The 17,052-nt window shown below is 42.6% G+C and overlaps 1 protein-coding gene across 1 annotated transcript in view; it reads right to left on the bottom strand.

Moving 5' to 3' along the window:
* Positions 1-15,856, bottom strand: part of LOC149314342 (mitochondrial glutamate carrier 1-like) — an 87,870-nt gene extending 72,014 nt beyond the window's left edge. Inside the window, exon 1 of the mRNA XM_089520899.1 lies at positions 15,709-15,856. The gene's annotated coding sequence lies outside the window, so the exon portion shown is untranslated. The remainder of the gene's footprint in view (positions 1-15,708) is intronic.
* Between the last annotated feature and the right edge of the window lie 1,196 nt (positions 15,857-17,052).

The raw sequence follows: 17,052 nt of genomic DNA on the forward strand, positions 1-17,052 counted from the left end.
GTGCCAGGTGTGTATTCTAGGCCACAGGACCCAAATGAGGTCACCCATATTTGCCTTTGCCTACCATTCAAGAACTGATTAGTTTTTAGTCTTTCACTAAGAAGCCCTTTCTACTCATCCTGTCTGGAACTGAGTTAGATTCCAGACAAAAGATATGGGCAGTTCAAATGGAGGTCCTGTTCTCTGTCAGTGTGTCTTCAAGTCACCTGTCAAGACCCTATGATTTTCATAGGGCAAAGAATACTTGGATATGGTTTTGCCAGTTCCTTCCTCTGCTTCCAGTTAAAACCAAGTTAGACATGTGACAGTTAAAAATTCTGATTCTCCTCTCTTCTTTTCTTCGCAGAGGAGAGGTGACCAATTCTAAACCAAAAGACTTGTGGGAGTGTTTTTAAAATATTATGCCCTTCTTTCCTGTGCTGCCCTTTATTCTAATCAATTTCAGGGCACTCTGGAACAAAAATAAAAATTTGACCACACAAACATCTAAATAATACTAAGAACCACCACTAACCCCCCCCCCCCCCATTGCAAATAAAATATTAGAAGTGGCAATAAAATATTTTAAATGACAGAGTGCATACAAATATGTTTCTGTAAGATGTCAAAAGATTAAAAGCATAGATATCAACCAGACCTTTCTAAGAGGATATGCCACAACTAAGGCACTGCCACTTGAAAGATGTCCTTTCTCTCATTGATACTTAACTTGCCTCTGCTATATCTTGCTATCTAGAAGTTCCAGAGATCTTGCAATCACTGTAAAATATATTACATTTAGAGTTTTCACTCTCTTTTCAGAAGTTTCCTCTTTTTTACTTTTAAAGGTAAATCCTGATCTTCTGAAATAAAATTTAAAAGATACAAGAAATATAAGAGCCAGTGTGGTATAGTGGTTTGAGTGATGGACTAGAACTAGGATTCAAATCCCCACTCAGCCATGGAAACCCACTTGGTTACCTTGGATAAATCACACTCTCTCAGTCTCAGAAAAAATAATAGCAAATCCCTTCTGATCAAATCTTGCCAAGAAAAGGTCTTTGAGCCACCACAAATGACTTGGAGAAATGACTTGAAGGCATACAATGACAATATGTTTTTTAAATTTCAAGTTCTGTAATTTAGGCCTTTCGCACTACACAATTACAATCATGTAATTCCACTATAACTTTGAAGAGTCCATCCTATGGAATCCTGGGATATGCAGTTTAAGGAAGGGTACTTAGAATTCTTACCTTGAGAACTCCTCTAGTATCTCCCCAAATGACAAAGCTTAGCATGCAGACATGGCAGTTAAGTGGAATCAAAATGCTGTAACTGTAGTGTGACAGTATCCAAGATAACAGACTTGTGGAGGTCTTCATTCACAGCGACTCATAGAATCATAGAATCATTCCATGATGCTTCTTGTTACAAGATTCTATGGTTTTGTATCATACGTTTGCTATTTTGTCATCACTAAACATCCAGAATGTTAACAATGATGTGTTGTATATACACATTTGTGTGTTTAAACCATGTTTTTACTTATGAGAGGTCAGAGCAGAAAGTCAAAAATAAGTTAGCACATTTCTTTCTGCCACACTTCTGTAAGTTTTGAATAGGAGGTTAAAAAAGAAAACTCTGATAAGACTTTTACTTTAATATAGCTCACTACAGCAATTTTTATTTCAAGACATATGAAGAAAAAGAGAGGTTAATAGAGGAAAGGAGCTGACCACCTACTTATTTTGTTGAAGAAATGAACTTAGCCTTTGCAATGATCATGTTCCCCCTCCCTACTTCTTTCTTCCCTAATGCAGGAGAAAGAGTTGGAATCTATCATTTCAGTTTTCTGCTTAACCATGGATATGGTGGTAATCTTTGGATTAACAAACTATGAATAATGTTATTCGGAGTTTGTCTGAAACAGGTCAGTTTAAACAATGGGTTTTACAGTTGACTTGTTTAAATAAAATATTGTTTCTATTAACCATAGCTTGCTATGTTTGGAGAGAATGCCAAAATGTGATTAACAGCAGAGAGAAGCAAAAATCAATGAACTCTTGCTTATTTCTGTCACACTAAATTGTTGATTAGCTCATGACAAGGCTTGATGTGAGCAATAATGTGAACATTAATGGAGGAAATGGAGGAAGACACAGCTTCATTCATTCTCTAGTTGCTTCTAACATGCTTCCATTCCTCTTGCATCTGGAGGCTGCAACTGGAATTCCACAGAAGGAAGAGGACAGAGGAGGAAGAATGGAGAAAGCTCTTAGAAAAGTTACTTTTGTTGCAATTCCCAGTGACCATGCTGGCTCAGGAATTCTCAGGGCTCTAGTTTGAAAAACTGAGGTTTTAACGCTCTTCCTAATGACTTCTGTCCAGTACTTGGGATGATCTCTGTCAGAGCCTTTTGGACAACAATACTTCCCCCACCATAATATGTGGGTCTTCACATGACAGTTCAGCTGACTGTCTCCTTTTACTATAAGCTACTGCAGGATGTATATGTCTCTGCTGTGTCACCCTTCTGTCTCAGACCATGGATTAGAAATGATCAATCTGCAAAGAGCCCACTTGTCCTGCTGCAGAAGCAAAATAATCACACAGATCTCTTCAGCCTGCATTCAAGCCCAGAGGAGATAAAAACATGGGAGGGAGAAAAGAGGAGGAAAATCTCATCACGTACTTCACGTTGCAGGAGATATGCTTTCAGTGTCAGGATGCCACACATACACACACAGGCATATGGTCACATGCAAGTTCACTGCCAGCAGTAGCTGCCTGTTCATTCAAAAGCAACAGTTGAACAATCTGTTGAACAATTTATGAAAGCCAATCCTTCCTCTGGAGAAAACCTAGAATCCTAGAGGATTTGTTTGCCCATAAGCTTGCATTTCCCAAGCCAATGCCTTTGCAAATGTGCTGGACCTGGTAATCCAACAGCACATCTACAAAGACACCCAGTTGGGAAAGGCTGCTGCCATGAGGCTCTTGAAAGTAGACTGTGCTGGCCAGTGATCTTTCAGATTCTTAATTATACTTGCCATGTATAAATGGGGGAAGGGCTGCTCTTGGAAAAGAATATGGACACTAGGGTTGAGAAAAAAATGGGAAAAGGTGAGCAAAACATTGGCCTAAATCATTTAAATGGTACTGTGAATCACCACCTTTGTAACAGTGTGAAGGTTTGGTCCAAGTGGGAAAAGTGATCGCTACTATTTCCCTCAACTCTGTTCCTTCACCAGCCACTTTTGGGCAAGGGTTATAAAGAAAAGATTCAGTTATTTAAAAAGGAAAGATGACATTATTTCTGTGGTTTGTTTAGCAGTTAGTCACATTTGTTGGGAGTGCAATTGAAAGGAAAGACTGTTCCTGTTAAAGTAACATGGATGCTGATTCATCAGTCTGTTCATTTTATGGCTCTTCCATCTGTGAAGGCCCAAGCAATGCAGCTTCTAAGTACTGTAATTCAGAAAAGATTTATCAAAACACTACAAATTCTGTGAAAGGCTTAGCCTTTAAACTTGATTCCTTCCTATTGGATTTATCATATGGAAATTTATTAGGTATTTAAAATGTCTGGGAGAATGACTTGGGAGCGGGGACTGAGGATATACAGCATCTCTGTTGTGCCATTTCTGTGGGTTGTTCACACATCCAAGATTAATTTTTAATCTTCCTTCTTTCATTGTTTTGTTTGTTAATTTGCTATCTCACCTTTTCCTCAACATTTTACCCATGGCAGCTCACATTGTGAATTAAATCAGGGTACATCTTTTAAAAAAACTACTTCTAAAAACTTAAACTCCCCTAATAAGTCATCAATACTCTGAAACATTGTAAAATAATTTAGAAACATGATGATAATAAAAGTACAGTACAAACATCCCATTAAAAGACAGTACTCCATAGCCAGTTAGTCAACCAAATGCTTGTTCAAATAAACAGAATTTTATCTGCTAAAAGAATAAAGCAGGGGCCAACCAAACCTTTGATGGAAGAGAGTTCCACAACTTGGGAGCAGCCCCTAAGAAGGATCTCTCCCATGTTGTTATCAAACATAGCTGAACAATGGTGGGGCTGTGAGACAGCCTTCCGAAAGATCTTAAAATATGCACTATTTTAATTTTTTTTAACAAAATCAAACTATTGGCCTAAATTGGTATCAACTAGGACTTTCTCTTCCCACTACATTCCTCAGAAAAAAAGTGGGTCAGGAAAGATTCCCAGCCCTTTGGACCACCTTCTGTATTGCACAGATGGGAAGAAGGGGTGCTGCAGTGACAAGGAGAAATCACCCCACCCTTCCATCTTCTGAGTTGGGTGCTTCTATCAGGAGAAGACCAACACTGGACACCATTCATTCTTCTGAAATAAAGTACTAGCCCACCCACCCACCCCTCCACAGCTTGATCAAACAATGGCCTCTAGTCTTGTTTAATGAACTGACATGAAACCAAAGGTCCGTTTGATACGCTTTGAGATCTTTTTTTTTTTTAAGAAACCAGAACTGAAGCCAACATGTACAGGAAGAGAGACAGAGAGATACACAGACTCCATATGAATTCCATGTTTAGAAAACCACCATTTACATCTTCCATCCCTGGAGCCTGTCACACTATGAAGCCACCCATTCATAAGATCTGCAACACAGGACCTTCTGAGGACGCCAGCTCTTTGCAGAAATCTGCCCTCCCTTTCAAGCTAGGATTGGCACCCTCTTTCTAAGTTTTTCAAAAATGAGTGAAACAACACCTTTTTCAGTTGGTCTTTTAAATTAATTGGGATTGTAGTTATAGGTACAAAACACCCGGCAGAAATAACACAGTTGAGACCACTTTAACTGCCCTGGCTCAGGGCTAGGGTATCCTGGGAATTGTAGTTTATTATGGCACCAGAGCTCTCTGATAGAGAAGGCTAAATGTCTCATGAAACTACAGTTCCCAGAATTCCCTAGCATTGAGCCAGGGAAGTTAAAGTGGTTTCAGATTCATTTGCCTCTGTAGTGTGTTTTGGACAATAGATTAATTTGAAGGGAGTATATATAGGAGATTATCACACTGAGGCTTACCGTCCTTAAAACGTGGCTAGATCATCCCTAAAGTGCGAGAGTGTGATTGCCGGTCGCACTTGTCTCCCGTGATGAAATCGTCCTGGAGGTATCCCATCATTAAAGCGTTCGCAGAGCCATCATTTCTCTGCATAACAGAAGTTCAGTTGGGAGGGGGGGTTGCTAATGAGTAAACATACAAAGGATGATTTTTTATTTCATGAGTCTCTTCCTTAGTTAAGATTTCCATTTTGGTGGCTAAATGTGTAGATCTGTTTTTTTTTTAATATGTGTGCATTGCTGGTAAGACAGGCCAGTCTGCTCTTCTTTTTTCTCTCTACTTTGCCAATCACATATGCTCAGTAAAGGATTTTTGAGGCAGCTGCTGTTTACCTTGCCTATTGTATGCAAGCATATATAGTTTTAGTAGTATTGGCTACAGAAAAATCCTTTCCTTTCTCAATTCAAGCTTTATTGTATTATTTAATGTAGGCATGCTGCTGCAACCCAAAACCAAATGTCTGTTTCTCCAGCTCTCCTTCACCATCCTTCCAATGTCAATGCTGCTAAAAACACTTCCAGCTAAAGAAGGATGAGGAGGAAAGGAGAGGCCGTGTTTGTGTAGGAAAAAAGTCTGCAAAAAGATGCTTCACTGTCAAAAGCTTTGCTAACTAAGGTATGCCTAGAGAGATAAATAGAACATTATTCTTTCCTCCTGCCAAAAATAGCCACCTCTTCCCATTTCCTCATACGCTCTGCCTCAGACAAAGAGGATCCATCTGGCTGCCAAATTCACATATGCTTTGGGTTCTATACTGGGAGAAAGGTAGGATATAAATAAAATATAAATAAATAAATATGCTATACCTAGCCAAATCAGTTAATACCTCTCTTTGGGAGGTATTAATAAAGAAAAGGATTGGCAGTGCTGTAGCACACACTGTTTCAGCTAATATCCAGGCTGTTGGGAAACCCAGAGCCACCACCCCAGACCTTGGGGAACTTGCAAATTTGCACAAATAGGGTCTTGATTTTGGAAGTGTTCCAGTGCCTTAAACATCTTAGCCCAGTTTGGCTACCTGGCTAGGAGTTTCTCTCTTCCCTGGAGAGACTTGAATCTTTTTTCCTGGGCAGGATGATATCTGCCTCTCATGAACCTCCTTTCTTTCCCAGGTTATGGGAGAGGGCCTAGATGACAACTCTCAAAATCTTAAAATTTTGGTTATTTTGTCAGCTTGAATTCTGAGCACTGTAACTCAATTAGTAATCCCCCCCCCCCAGTCGCTGTTCCTCCTATGGGAGGTAAGTTGTATGGCTTCTCCTTCCTTCCCTTTGCGTGCAGTGCTCAAAAAGGGTACCTGTGAGCAGTGCAAGGGGATCTGAACACATGTCTGTGGGAACAGCCAGTGACTGGCAGCAGTCAAGGCAATGCTGCTCCTTGAGCCACTGGATCTCATGAACTAAAGTTGTGCTACCATCCATATTCAGATGGGATGGAAATTGGTTGGGGACATAACTTGATTTATTTCTCTTAATTATTCCTATATTTTAGATGACACAGGGGCCGCCTCAGCCAAACATCCTCCTGGACTAATGGTCATTGCCAGTCTTTTTTATGGCCATGGCAGGGGATTTCTTTTACTGAAAAATAAAATCCAGTACTGTATAGGTTTTTATTTTCTCTTCACCTCCCTCCTGGGTGGTCAGGGAGAACAGGCACTGAGTAAATATGACTTAAGACAACAAAGACATATGCCAATCACTCCTCCTGAAAGTAATGTCACAAAGAGGGTGTTGAACTTTTTGTCCAGGGGCTTAATAATCACGTTAAAAGCTCAAGGACAAAGAAAGTTAGGCCAGGTATTTATGGTAAAACACACTGCAGCAGGTTGGTTTGCACAGCAGCTACAGAAGTCTGCTAGACAAAAGGTTAGGGTGACTCAACTTCCAAGCAAATGGGTCTATTTTCTGGCAAAACAGAAACAACTCCCAAGAGCAAAATGGTTTAGAAGCAAAAGGAGTTGTGGTGAATTAGCATTTCTCTGGTCAGAGGCAGTAAAATGAGGCAAAATGAAAAAAAAATAAAACCCTCACAGCCCAAAAAACCCACAAAAAACTATAAAACCCTCAGATCCTTAATAAAATCTAACATGCTGATGCATATGCATATGTCTCAGCACAAACACACACCAACATTCCAAGTCTTTTAGTATTTCATTCTTGTGGGTATTGCCTGGAGGAAAAACAAGGAGGGACAGTTTCCTTTTGAAAGAAACATACTGACACTTCAGATTGTGCTGTTATCAGTTGCAGACTCAACTGAAGCAGCTGCATTAAAGCTGCAGTATCAGCATAGAGTAGTGATTTGAGGACTCTGGTAGTACAGGGTTCAAATCCTCACTCAGCTGTGGAAACCGACTCACTGGGAGACCCTGGGCAAGTCAGACTGTCTCACCCTCAGAGGAAACTGATGGCAAACCTCCTCTGAACAAACCTTGTCAAGAAAATCCCATGATAGGTTCACTTTAGGAACTCACAAGTCAGAAAGGCCTTGAAAGCACACAACAAAACCAGCTTTTTTGTTACTTGAAAGCAAAGCTAAGCAGTTAGAATGGGTCTTACATAAACAGACCCAACAGATTTTTCCATGATGAATTGAGGGAAAAATACAAATCTGTCAGCTTGGTTATACAGGGCACATTTATCTTCCTTTATGCCAAATTTAGTACTTCTGTTCCACAAGATCCATGAAACATTCTGCTGGTGGTGGAAATGGGACAAAAGGTCACCTTTCTCTTTTGAATACTGACTTATAATGCTTTCTATAACTTTGCGACTTTCACATGTGTTAGACTTCTATGTTCACAGAGATTATAGGAGATGTCACTCAGTATTAAATTGAGGAAAATAGGGACAACATAGAATCATAGAATTGGAAGAGACCACAAGGGCCATCCAGTCCAACCCCAACCTGCCATGCAGGAAATCCAAATCAAAGCATCCCCGACAGATGGCCATCCAGCCTCTGCTTAAAGACCTCCAAGGAGAGAGATTCCACTACACTCTGAGGAAGGAGTGTGTTCCACTGTCAAACAGCCCTTACTGTCAGGAAGTTCCTCCTAATGTTCAGGTGGAATCTCTTTTCCTGTAGCTTGCATCCATTGCTCTGGGTCCTGTTCTCTGGAGCAGCAGAAAACAAGCTTGCTCCCTCCTCAATATGACATCCCTTCAAATATTTAAACAGGGCTACCATATCACCTCTTAACCTTCTCTTCTCCAGGCTAAACATCCCCAGCTCCCTAAGTCGTTCTTCATAGGGCATGGCTTCCAGACCCTTCACTATTTTAGTCGCTTTCCTTTGGACATGCTCCATTTTCTCTACATCCTTTTTAAATTGTGGTGTCCAAAACTGGACTCAATATTCCAGCATGGCTGGGCATGGCTTTGATTTCTTACTCTCTGTTCCCTCCCCCATCTCAAAGGATGAGTTGATGTGGTGTATTTATTAAAAGCACATATGCTCTTATTTAAAAAAGTCAATGTGAAGTTTAGACTCGGGCCTAAATACAGCAGTTAAGAGAGAAAATGTCCAGCTTAGTTTTCCTGAACCCAGTGCCCTCCCAGATGTATGGGACTAAACATCTCATCCTCCCTAGCATGCAGGGGTACCAGTTGGAGAAGGCTGAGCCCTTAAACCTAGCCCTCTCCTGTTAGTTTTACAGTTTTCTACTTGAGGGAAGGTTTTACACAGTGAAGCATGAAAAATGTGGTTTCCTAAGATCTGAAGTGATACCATCCATTCTACTATCTTAGGATTTCAGCATCTCATGATGTCTACTATCTTAGGACTTCAACATCTCACTATGTCATTGTGTTCTACGTACAGATCAAGCCAGCTTGAAAAAATATTTTTATTAGACCCACAACCTGATAGTTGTAGTGTAAAGAAGTAAATTTTCCAAGCTACCTAATATAATGTTTACTAAAGGGCTGTATAGACCGGTATCAAAGGCCAGCATGGGGTGGAGTGGGGGGGTGGCATCTACACGATGCACGCTCCGATTCCTCCCATGTCAGTGTGACGCCGTGTGCCCCACCACACAGTAGGCGGCATCATGACACTCCTCTGGTGCTGCGTCCAGATGACGCAGCACCAAAGGAGTGCAGAAGAGCCATGGCGCCGGCAGCTATGTCGACCCTTTCTGTGGTGCAGAAAGGAGCCACTTTTTGTGGCTCCTTTTTGCACCACAGAAAGGTCAGATCAGGGCTGCGACGTGCAGTTGCCACGGCCCCAATCTGGTGAAGAAAGAGGCGGCTGAAGACCGCTCCTTAGGGGCAGTCTATACAGCCCCTAAGAGGTTTTAATAGGCCTATTTCATATAGAAAGTGCTTTGCATACAATTGATACCATGACTCTCTGCAGCTGATAGATTTTTTAAAGTTCTTCCATGCCACATATTTTAGCATTCAAACCTAATTTGTTTTCTGGAGCTCTGTAACATATCTCCTTTCTTTCTTAGCTCTGCCTTTTTGGTTCCAATGTTCTCCCTCTGCTTGGCTCCATTTAAAATGCAAAATTGTGCAATATTCGGGAAAGGGATTATATAAACTAATATACTTCTGGCAAAATACAGCATGTATCTGAAAAATCAGCAGATTGGCTCACTCTCACTGTATTTACTCACTAGCCTTGTGAGGTGTTGGAGCCTGAGTCCGCCTTTAATTTCTTGTGTGTAGCAGGTTATCGTTGTACAAAGTCCCAGAAAAGAAACTTAAATAAACATGGTTAAGTAAGTTCAATTTCCAAACTGAGAAGCAATAAAGGTTACACATTATAGAGCACTAAACTATTCCTCATCCTTACAGAGCATTATACTATACTATGATACTATGCTTTCTATGAGGTTGGTGATGGTGGGGAATTACCAGGGGAACATATTTACCAAAGAAGCTTAAATCTAGATCAGTCACTAGTCTGTCTCATTCATTACACTCCATATTTCTCAGCCACTGTTCATCTAGGACTTTGATCTTAAGAACATTTTCATCCAACCAGTTTCATCACTGTCAGGAACACTAATGCCTTACCACACATATACAAGGTTGTGGTGGTGGCATGGGAAATACATTACTGTTGTGAATACCAAGTGTTCTCAACAGCCCTGATAGGAAAGGTTGTCATGAGTCTCATTTTACAAATGAGAAGGTGGGAGCAAGCAGTAGTGACTAGCTAAAAATCACCACCATGCACCACTAAGCCTGGGCATAAACTGGAACTCAAATTTAAGGTCATCATCCCATTTACTGGATTACACTAATTCTTAGTAGCAATTGTTCTCTCTCTCTCTCTCTCTCTCTCTCTCTCTCTCTCTCTCTCTCTCTTTTTTTTTTTTTTAAAGAAGCTCAACATGCAAGTGTCCCAAGTTGTCACTACTCATGAACAGCAGTGATACTGGCACTTTACCTGCAATTCAGCACATAAAGGTTTCAGAGAAATGGAGATGCAGAGATGTGCTGAATTACTGTCAGGTTGCAATCCTAGAGAAGACATACTCAGAAATATCCAGCTAGAACCCTGGGTGCAAGAACACTGATGTGGCTCAATAGCCAAGAGAATAAAAAACTGATTATTCACCATTTCAGTTTTATGTACCTCAAAAGGTTGCTGAGACGGACTCTGAAAAATACAACCCCAAGCTCCTTGTAGGACAGAAGGCACTGCATAAGTTCTACATAATTTATTTTCCTGCTGAACATCTCTGTTAGGAACCTGTTTTCTGTTGACTTTTTCCTAGGCCAACAAGATAAGCCAGAATGGAAAGTATAAAGCCAGAGGAAATGTGTTCAGATCAGCCACTTAATGTTTTATTTATTACTTCATTTTAATGAAGTGCTGATGGCAAGGGCATAAGCCTTCTTTAAAGACAGACAACTAAGAACTCAGCCATCTGTCTTACAGAAACTTAGAGCATCAAATTCACCACCACTATTTGAAGGCTGAACAGCAATCATGCATTTAACCAACCCCCATCCCCTGTGCTAGGTACTCTATGAACACTATTTCAGAACAAGCAAAGGGTAGATGATCAGAGGAGCTGAACATTTAAATGGACAATGCAAGTAAAATGCAAGAGAAATAAAAAATGGCATTTCAAGGTCATATACAGCAGAGTATACCAACTGCAGGGCCACAATGAAATCCCAGTGTCTAACATGCTAATACACTGCCCAATTATGTTAGAACATTTGATTGAATGAAGGTCCAAAACACACTGCAGAAATAATCCAGGTTGACACCACTTTAACAGCCATGGCTCAGTACTATGGAATTCTGGGAACTGTCGTTTGTTGTGGACCCTGAGTTCTCTGACAGAAGGCTAAATGTCTCACAAAACTACAGTTCCCAGAATTTCCTAGCGTCGAGCCAGGGCAGTTAAAGCAGTCTCAAGATGGATTATTTCCGCAGTGTGTTTTGGACTGAAAACAGAAATCAATAGCAAACTTCCTTCAGTGCTACCAGAAGCCAGTTTTGCATTACCTTGTCTTCACACATTCTCTTTCAGAAAGCCCTGTTGCAAAGTACTGTATACCACAAACAGTAACCTAACCCTGTGCTGCCAAAGACGAATACTGCTTGGAACTACCACACTGTTTTCTAAAGACATGATGTCCAGTAAGCCTCCTTCACATCCTTTTTACAGAAGGGATTCCAGACTACCATACCCACAGGATGAAGTGTTCTTGTCCAATTAATTCAAAGACCTCAATGCAATGTTCAGATGAGGTGTACTACTTCCAAGGAATCATCATGCATTACAGTAGCTGTCCTGACGACATATCTTTCAAACGTCTTCAAATCACCCACAGATTTCATAGCAGAAACGAAATGTTTGCAATTCACCCTTCACCACCAGCTTCAGATCCCACCTCAACATTAAGAGGAACTTTGTGAAAGTAAGAGCTGTTCGACAGTGGAACACACTCCCTTGGAGGGTGATAGAGTCTCCTTCTTTGGAAGTCTACACAGAGGCTGGATGGCTATCTGTTGGGGGGGATGCTTTGAATGTGATTTCCTGCATGGCAGGGGGTTGTACTGGATGGCCCTTAGGGTCTCTTCCAACTCTGATTCTATTATTCACATTTCAAGATAGTGCTTCCAGGAGAGCACCAGCTTAAAATGGTGAAAGATCCTTGACAGCCTTGGTATCTCAATTACACATGGTGCTGCACCATAATCCAGCATGAAGACATTCAACCACAGTCCTGTGATTTGTAAAGCTCAGAACCTTGGACCATCTTTTGTTCTTAGCAAGAAAAAGGCAAATTGCTTCTTCTGGAAGTATCCAAGAGTGGCAATCTACCATTTAAAACAGAGGGTCCCCTATCCTGGTGCACATAAAAACCCTCAATTTTTTTAAACCCAGAAGGGAACTTCCAAGGAATGCTGTTTGTTTTGCACTGGTGATACTCCCTGTGGGTCCCAGGAGGGCCTCAGGGCAGAGAATTGCCCCCTCCAGACCCACTGCAGTGACTCATCCCTATCTCACAAAATCCAGACATACAGTGCCTATGCAGGCCAAGTGAGCACATGCAGTCTTTCTGGGTATGGGATTGCTTGACAGTGCATTGTGCATATCGTTATTCACAATGTGTTTGCATCCTGCCCTGCTTTTTTGAAGCAAAAATGTAACCTGACAACAGCAACCAGAATTTCTCTGGACAGGCTCTGATCGGATCTGGCTCCCTGTGGATGCCCTCTCCCTCCGGTGGGAGGAGACTCTGTGGATGGAGACTGTGCCACGTGGAGAAGGAGGCAGCACATGAGAAGCCGCCCAGCTGGAGAACAAGGTCGGAGGACAGACATCGTCACACGCCTGCCAGCGAAAACTCGCCTGGATCACTTTCTGCTAAGCAACCTGATAGTAAACAATATATTATTAACTTCCTACCTGGAGATATCACAGACAAAGCAGTTTTTCTCTCACACACAGCATCAAATCCTCTTTAGTTTGCAAGAAGGATGTGTGAGTGAGTGTGAAGGTGAGAAGGCAAGGCAACTATTTATATACAGTTAGGAAGCTTTCTGAAGGAAAAAAAGATTCATCACTGAGCATCAAGATGCTCCATACAACACATGATTGTCCAGATCGTCAGTAGATGGATGTTTGTCATACATTTCACTGTTGCTGCTGTTGTGTGCCTTCAAGTCTTTTCCAACTTATGACAACCCTCAGGCAAACTTATTATTATCTTCATACCACATTTTTTCAGAGGGGTTTGCCATTGCCATCCTCTGAGGCTGAGAAAGTGTGGCTCACCCAAGGTCACCCCAGTGGCTCTCCACGGCTGAGCTAGGATTCAAACCCTAGCCTCTAGAGTCACAAATGCCCAAACCACTACACCACGCTGGCTACAATGGGTAGCATCAAAGACTGGTTTTCGATGTTAGCATCTGAAGTTCCAGGGTCACTGATAAAATGTTTAAAACTAACCTTCATCCTTGAAATGGAAAACACATTTTGAAAAAGTCAAATCATAACGTTAGGTGCCTAGGATCAGAACTCAATTTGTGGGAAAGGTCACAAAGCAGCAAGATGACCTGGAGGGGAGGAAGCCCCAGCAAAGTCAATGGAAATGCACCCAAGTAAACACACACAGAGAGAGAGCATCAGATCTACAAACCCAGCAGGATGTGAGCACAGGAAACGCACCACCGTTTTGACACACTGAGGCCCTCTTCCTATTCCAAGCGCGCCCTTCCCCATCCAAAGCTGGGTCTGGTAGAACTTCCTTCCCAGTTGTCAAAACTTACAGATACACCCCTCCAAAGACACACAAACACACACAAATCAAATACAGTCTCTCTGTTTGTAAATGTCCTAGGACAGCAAGTTCCTTGCAATGGGCTATAGGGAAGGACAACTCCCAGTTCTCCCATACATTTGAGGAACAACCTGGGCTCTGTGAAGTTGGGGTCTTTCATTCATGGCCGGCATCCATAGTTTTTTGCAGGTTTTTTGGGCTGTGAGGCCGTGTTCAAGAAGAGTTTATTCCTGACATGTTGCCAGCATCGCTTCCTCTCAACCAGCAGTATATATACCCCGTTCTCTTCCATGCCAGCATTCTCTGAAGATGCCAGCCACAGCTGCTGCCTTCAAACCCAAGCAAGCAGCACTTAAGTTTTTAAAGAGGAAGTCAGGAGGAGAGCCTTTGGCTGCAGGAACAATTCAGTTTGAGACCGCTCAATGCAATGGAATTCTGGGAACTGTAGTTTGTTGTGGCTCAACTACAATTCCCAGAACTCCTTAGCATTGAGCAACGGCAGTTAAAGCAGTCTCAAACTGGATTATTCCTGCAGTGTGTTTTGGATGTAAATGACATGAAAGATGGAGCGAAGAGAAAGGAGAGGGTCTTCAACATAAGAATTAGGGTCTCCAAAGGAAGAAGGAGGACGATGCAAAAACAGAGCCTTTCTTCCTCAAGGATCTTCTTTCTGATCTAGGAGAAGGGGCCCCTGGGTGGCTTTGGGGGCCAAAAGGTGCCTTCCTCCTCCTCTTCCTCTGGATCCGGATTAAGCAGAGAGTTCATTGCAGGCTCTGAGGTTTAATCCTAGCCTTTCCTTTTGCAGTTCAGGAAGAGCCCAGAGCTAATCCTGGCCCCCTACCAAGGAAGGGAGAACTGAGGAAGGAGATTTATTAGTAGTATTAGTATTGCTGCTACTACTACTACTACTATTGCAACTTCTTGCTGCCTTTGTAATGCATTCATAACATCAAGGATGGGAGGCAGCATTTCTTTGGAGGAGAGAAGCAAGTATGCAAGAAGGCAAAAAAGCCCCAAGTGGGGACCAGATGCGTCCTCCTTTTTTCTCCCAGGACCTGTCCTCCATTTCCACCTCCTGTCCAGGAGGAATTCCAAAAGGTCCTCCCTTTACAGTAGGATTCAGAAAGCATGCATTTTATATTCCTATGAGGAATGTTGTAAACTTTCAGGTCCTCCATTTTGTTCCCTTGGACGTCCTCCATTTCGAGGTGGCTTGTGAGGACACCTCTGGTCCCCCTGGAAAAAGATAACCCTAAAACCAAAAAAAAAAAGTATTTCAGAGAGAACCATAAAGCCACCAGGGGAACCAGATGTGTCCTCCTAACCGCCGAGGAGGACAAGGAGGACGTCCAAGAAAAAGTGGAGGACCTGGCAGAACAACAACAACAACAACAAAAAGCCACAAAACCCTAATAATATCAATGCAAACCCATGCTTTCTGAGTGCTGCTTTTTTGGAAACTCCTCCTGGACAGGAGGCGGGAATGGAGGACAGGTCCTGGGGAAAGGGAGGACGCGTCTGGTCACCCCTTGGCTTTATTATTATTGCTTTCTTGCATGCTTGCCTCTCCCCCTAAGAAAGGCTTCCTTGCAATTGTGAAGGCATTGCAAAGGCAGCAGGAGGTTGCAATACAATAAAATATAAACATTGCTCTCTTCCTCGGTGGTTCTCCAGCGGGGAGCTGGATCCAGGGCGAGGATTCTGCTGAAGCCCTGCCTGGTTCCTCTTGGAGAGAAGGTGGGCATAGAGGACGCGTCCTGGAAAAGGAGGACAAGCCTGGTCACCCTGCAAGGAAGGGAAGGAAAGGAAGGCAAAGAAGGGGAGGGGGCTGAAAGAGCCTGACTTACCAGGATATGAAGCAGTGTTGGGGTGCCCCTGGTTGCTCCGCCTCTGCTGGGAAAGCACCAGCCTCTTTGGATGATGATGATGATGGCTGTGCTGCTGCTAATGTTAATAATGCAAATGCTAGTGCTAATGCTAATGCTGCTGCTGCCGCTGCTGTGCGTCGCGCGCTCGCTCTCCAGCCCTGGAATCCCAGGAGGGCGCGAGGACCGCTTCTGGGCTCAACAATACCGCCGCCTCTGGCCGCAGAGGGGAACAGCACAGCAGTCAAGCTCTGCCTGCCTGACGCTGCTCCCACCGCGCGCGCGCTCTCTCTCTCTCTTTCCCGGGCTCGCTAGCTCCAGAAGCGCGCGCGCGCCCCCGCTGCCTTTTCGAACGCTGCCTGGGAGGCTCTCTGACGTCACGGCCCCCACCTCTCTCTCTCTCTTTCTCTCTCTGTGACTCATGCTCTTCCTGCCTTGCTGCTGCAATAAGGGATGCATGACTCCAAAGAACAAAAGGGGGCAGGTTCTCACGTGCAAAAAGGAAAAAGGAACCCGTGTGCAAAAATGCCACCCCAGGAGGGACTTTAACACACACACACACACTCACACACATCTCACTGCTATCTATTTTTTATCCATTGCTGGACTATAATGAGACCCTTTGCAAAGTCACATTCTCTCAGCCTCAGAAAACATTATTAGCTTAAACTACTCTACACTCCTCCCTCCACATTTGCAACTTTGACTTCTGCAGATTTGGTTATTCATGGATTTTATGAACATGTTCCCTCTATTATTACTGTTATTATTATTATTATTATTAGACCCAGGTTTGTTCAGTCAGCAAAGTCACACTCTCTCAGCCTCGGAAGACCCTATGTGCTTAAACTGCTATACACTCCTCCCTTCACGTTTGTGGCTTTGACTTTTTTTAAAACATATTTTTAACATAAAGTAACAGTCTTTTTTGCCTTTATCACCCCTTATATTAAGTACAGCGATCAGATTGTAAGACCCTTCTCTGTTCAGCTGTTGCTATTTAATATGCTTACAGTAAATTCACTTTTCTAGCCATAAATTCTACTTTAGCAAAAAAAAGTCTAAGGCCTGTTACAGACTGCCAAAATAAAGCTGCTTGGGGTCTCTTTGGACGTATGCTGTTTAGATGATGCATGCACCCTAAGAATCTGGAAGCTGCACCAAAGCTGCACTCCAGTGCTTAGGAATGGAGTGTGGCTTTGCCGCGACCTCCGGACTCTTAGGACCCATGCATCATTTAAATAGCATACCTCCAAAGAGACCCGAAGCACCTTTATTTTGGCAGTCTGTAACAGTTTCCTTATATCTAGATTAACTAATAATTTA

Source organism: Sceloporus occidentalis, unplaced genomic scaffold (genome assembly GCF_023333645.1).
Source record: "Sceloporus occidentalis isolate IW3139 unplaced genomic scaffold, rSceOcc1.0.p SCAF_4, whole genome shotgun sequence".
In the NCBI taxonomy this organism is placed as follows: Eukaryota; Metazoa; Chordata; class Lepidosauria; order Squamata; family Phrynosomatidae; genus Sceloporus; species Sceloporus occidentalis.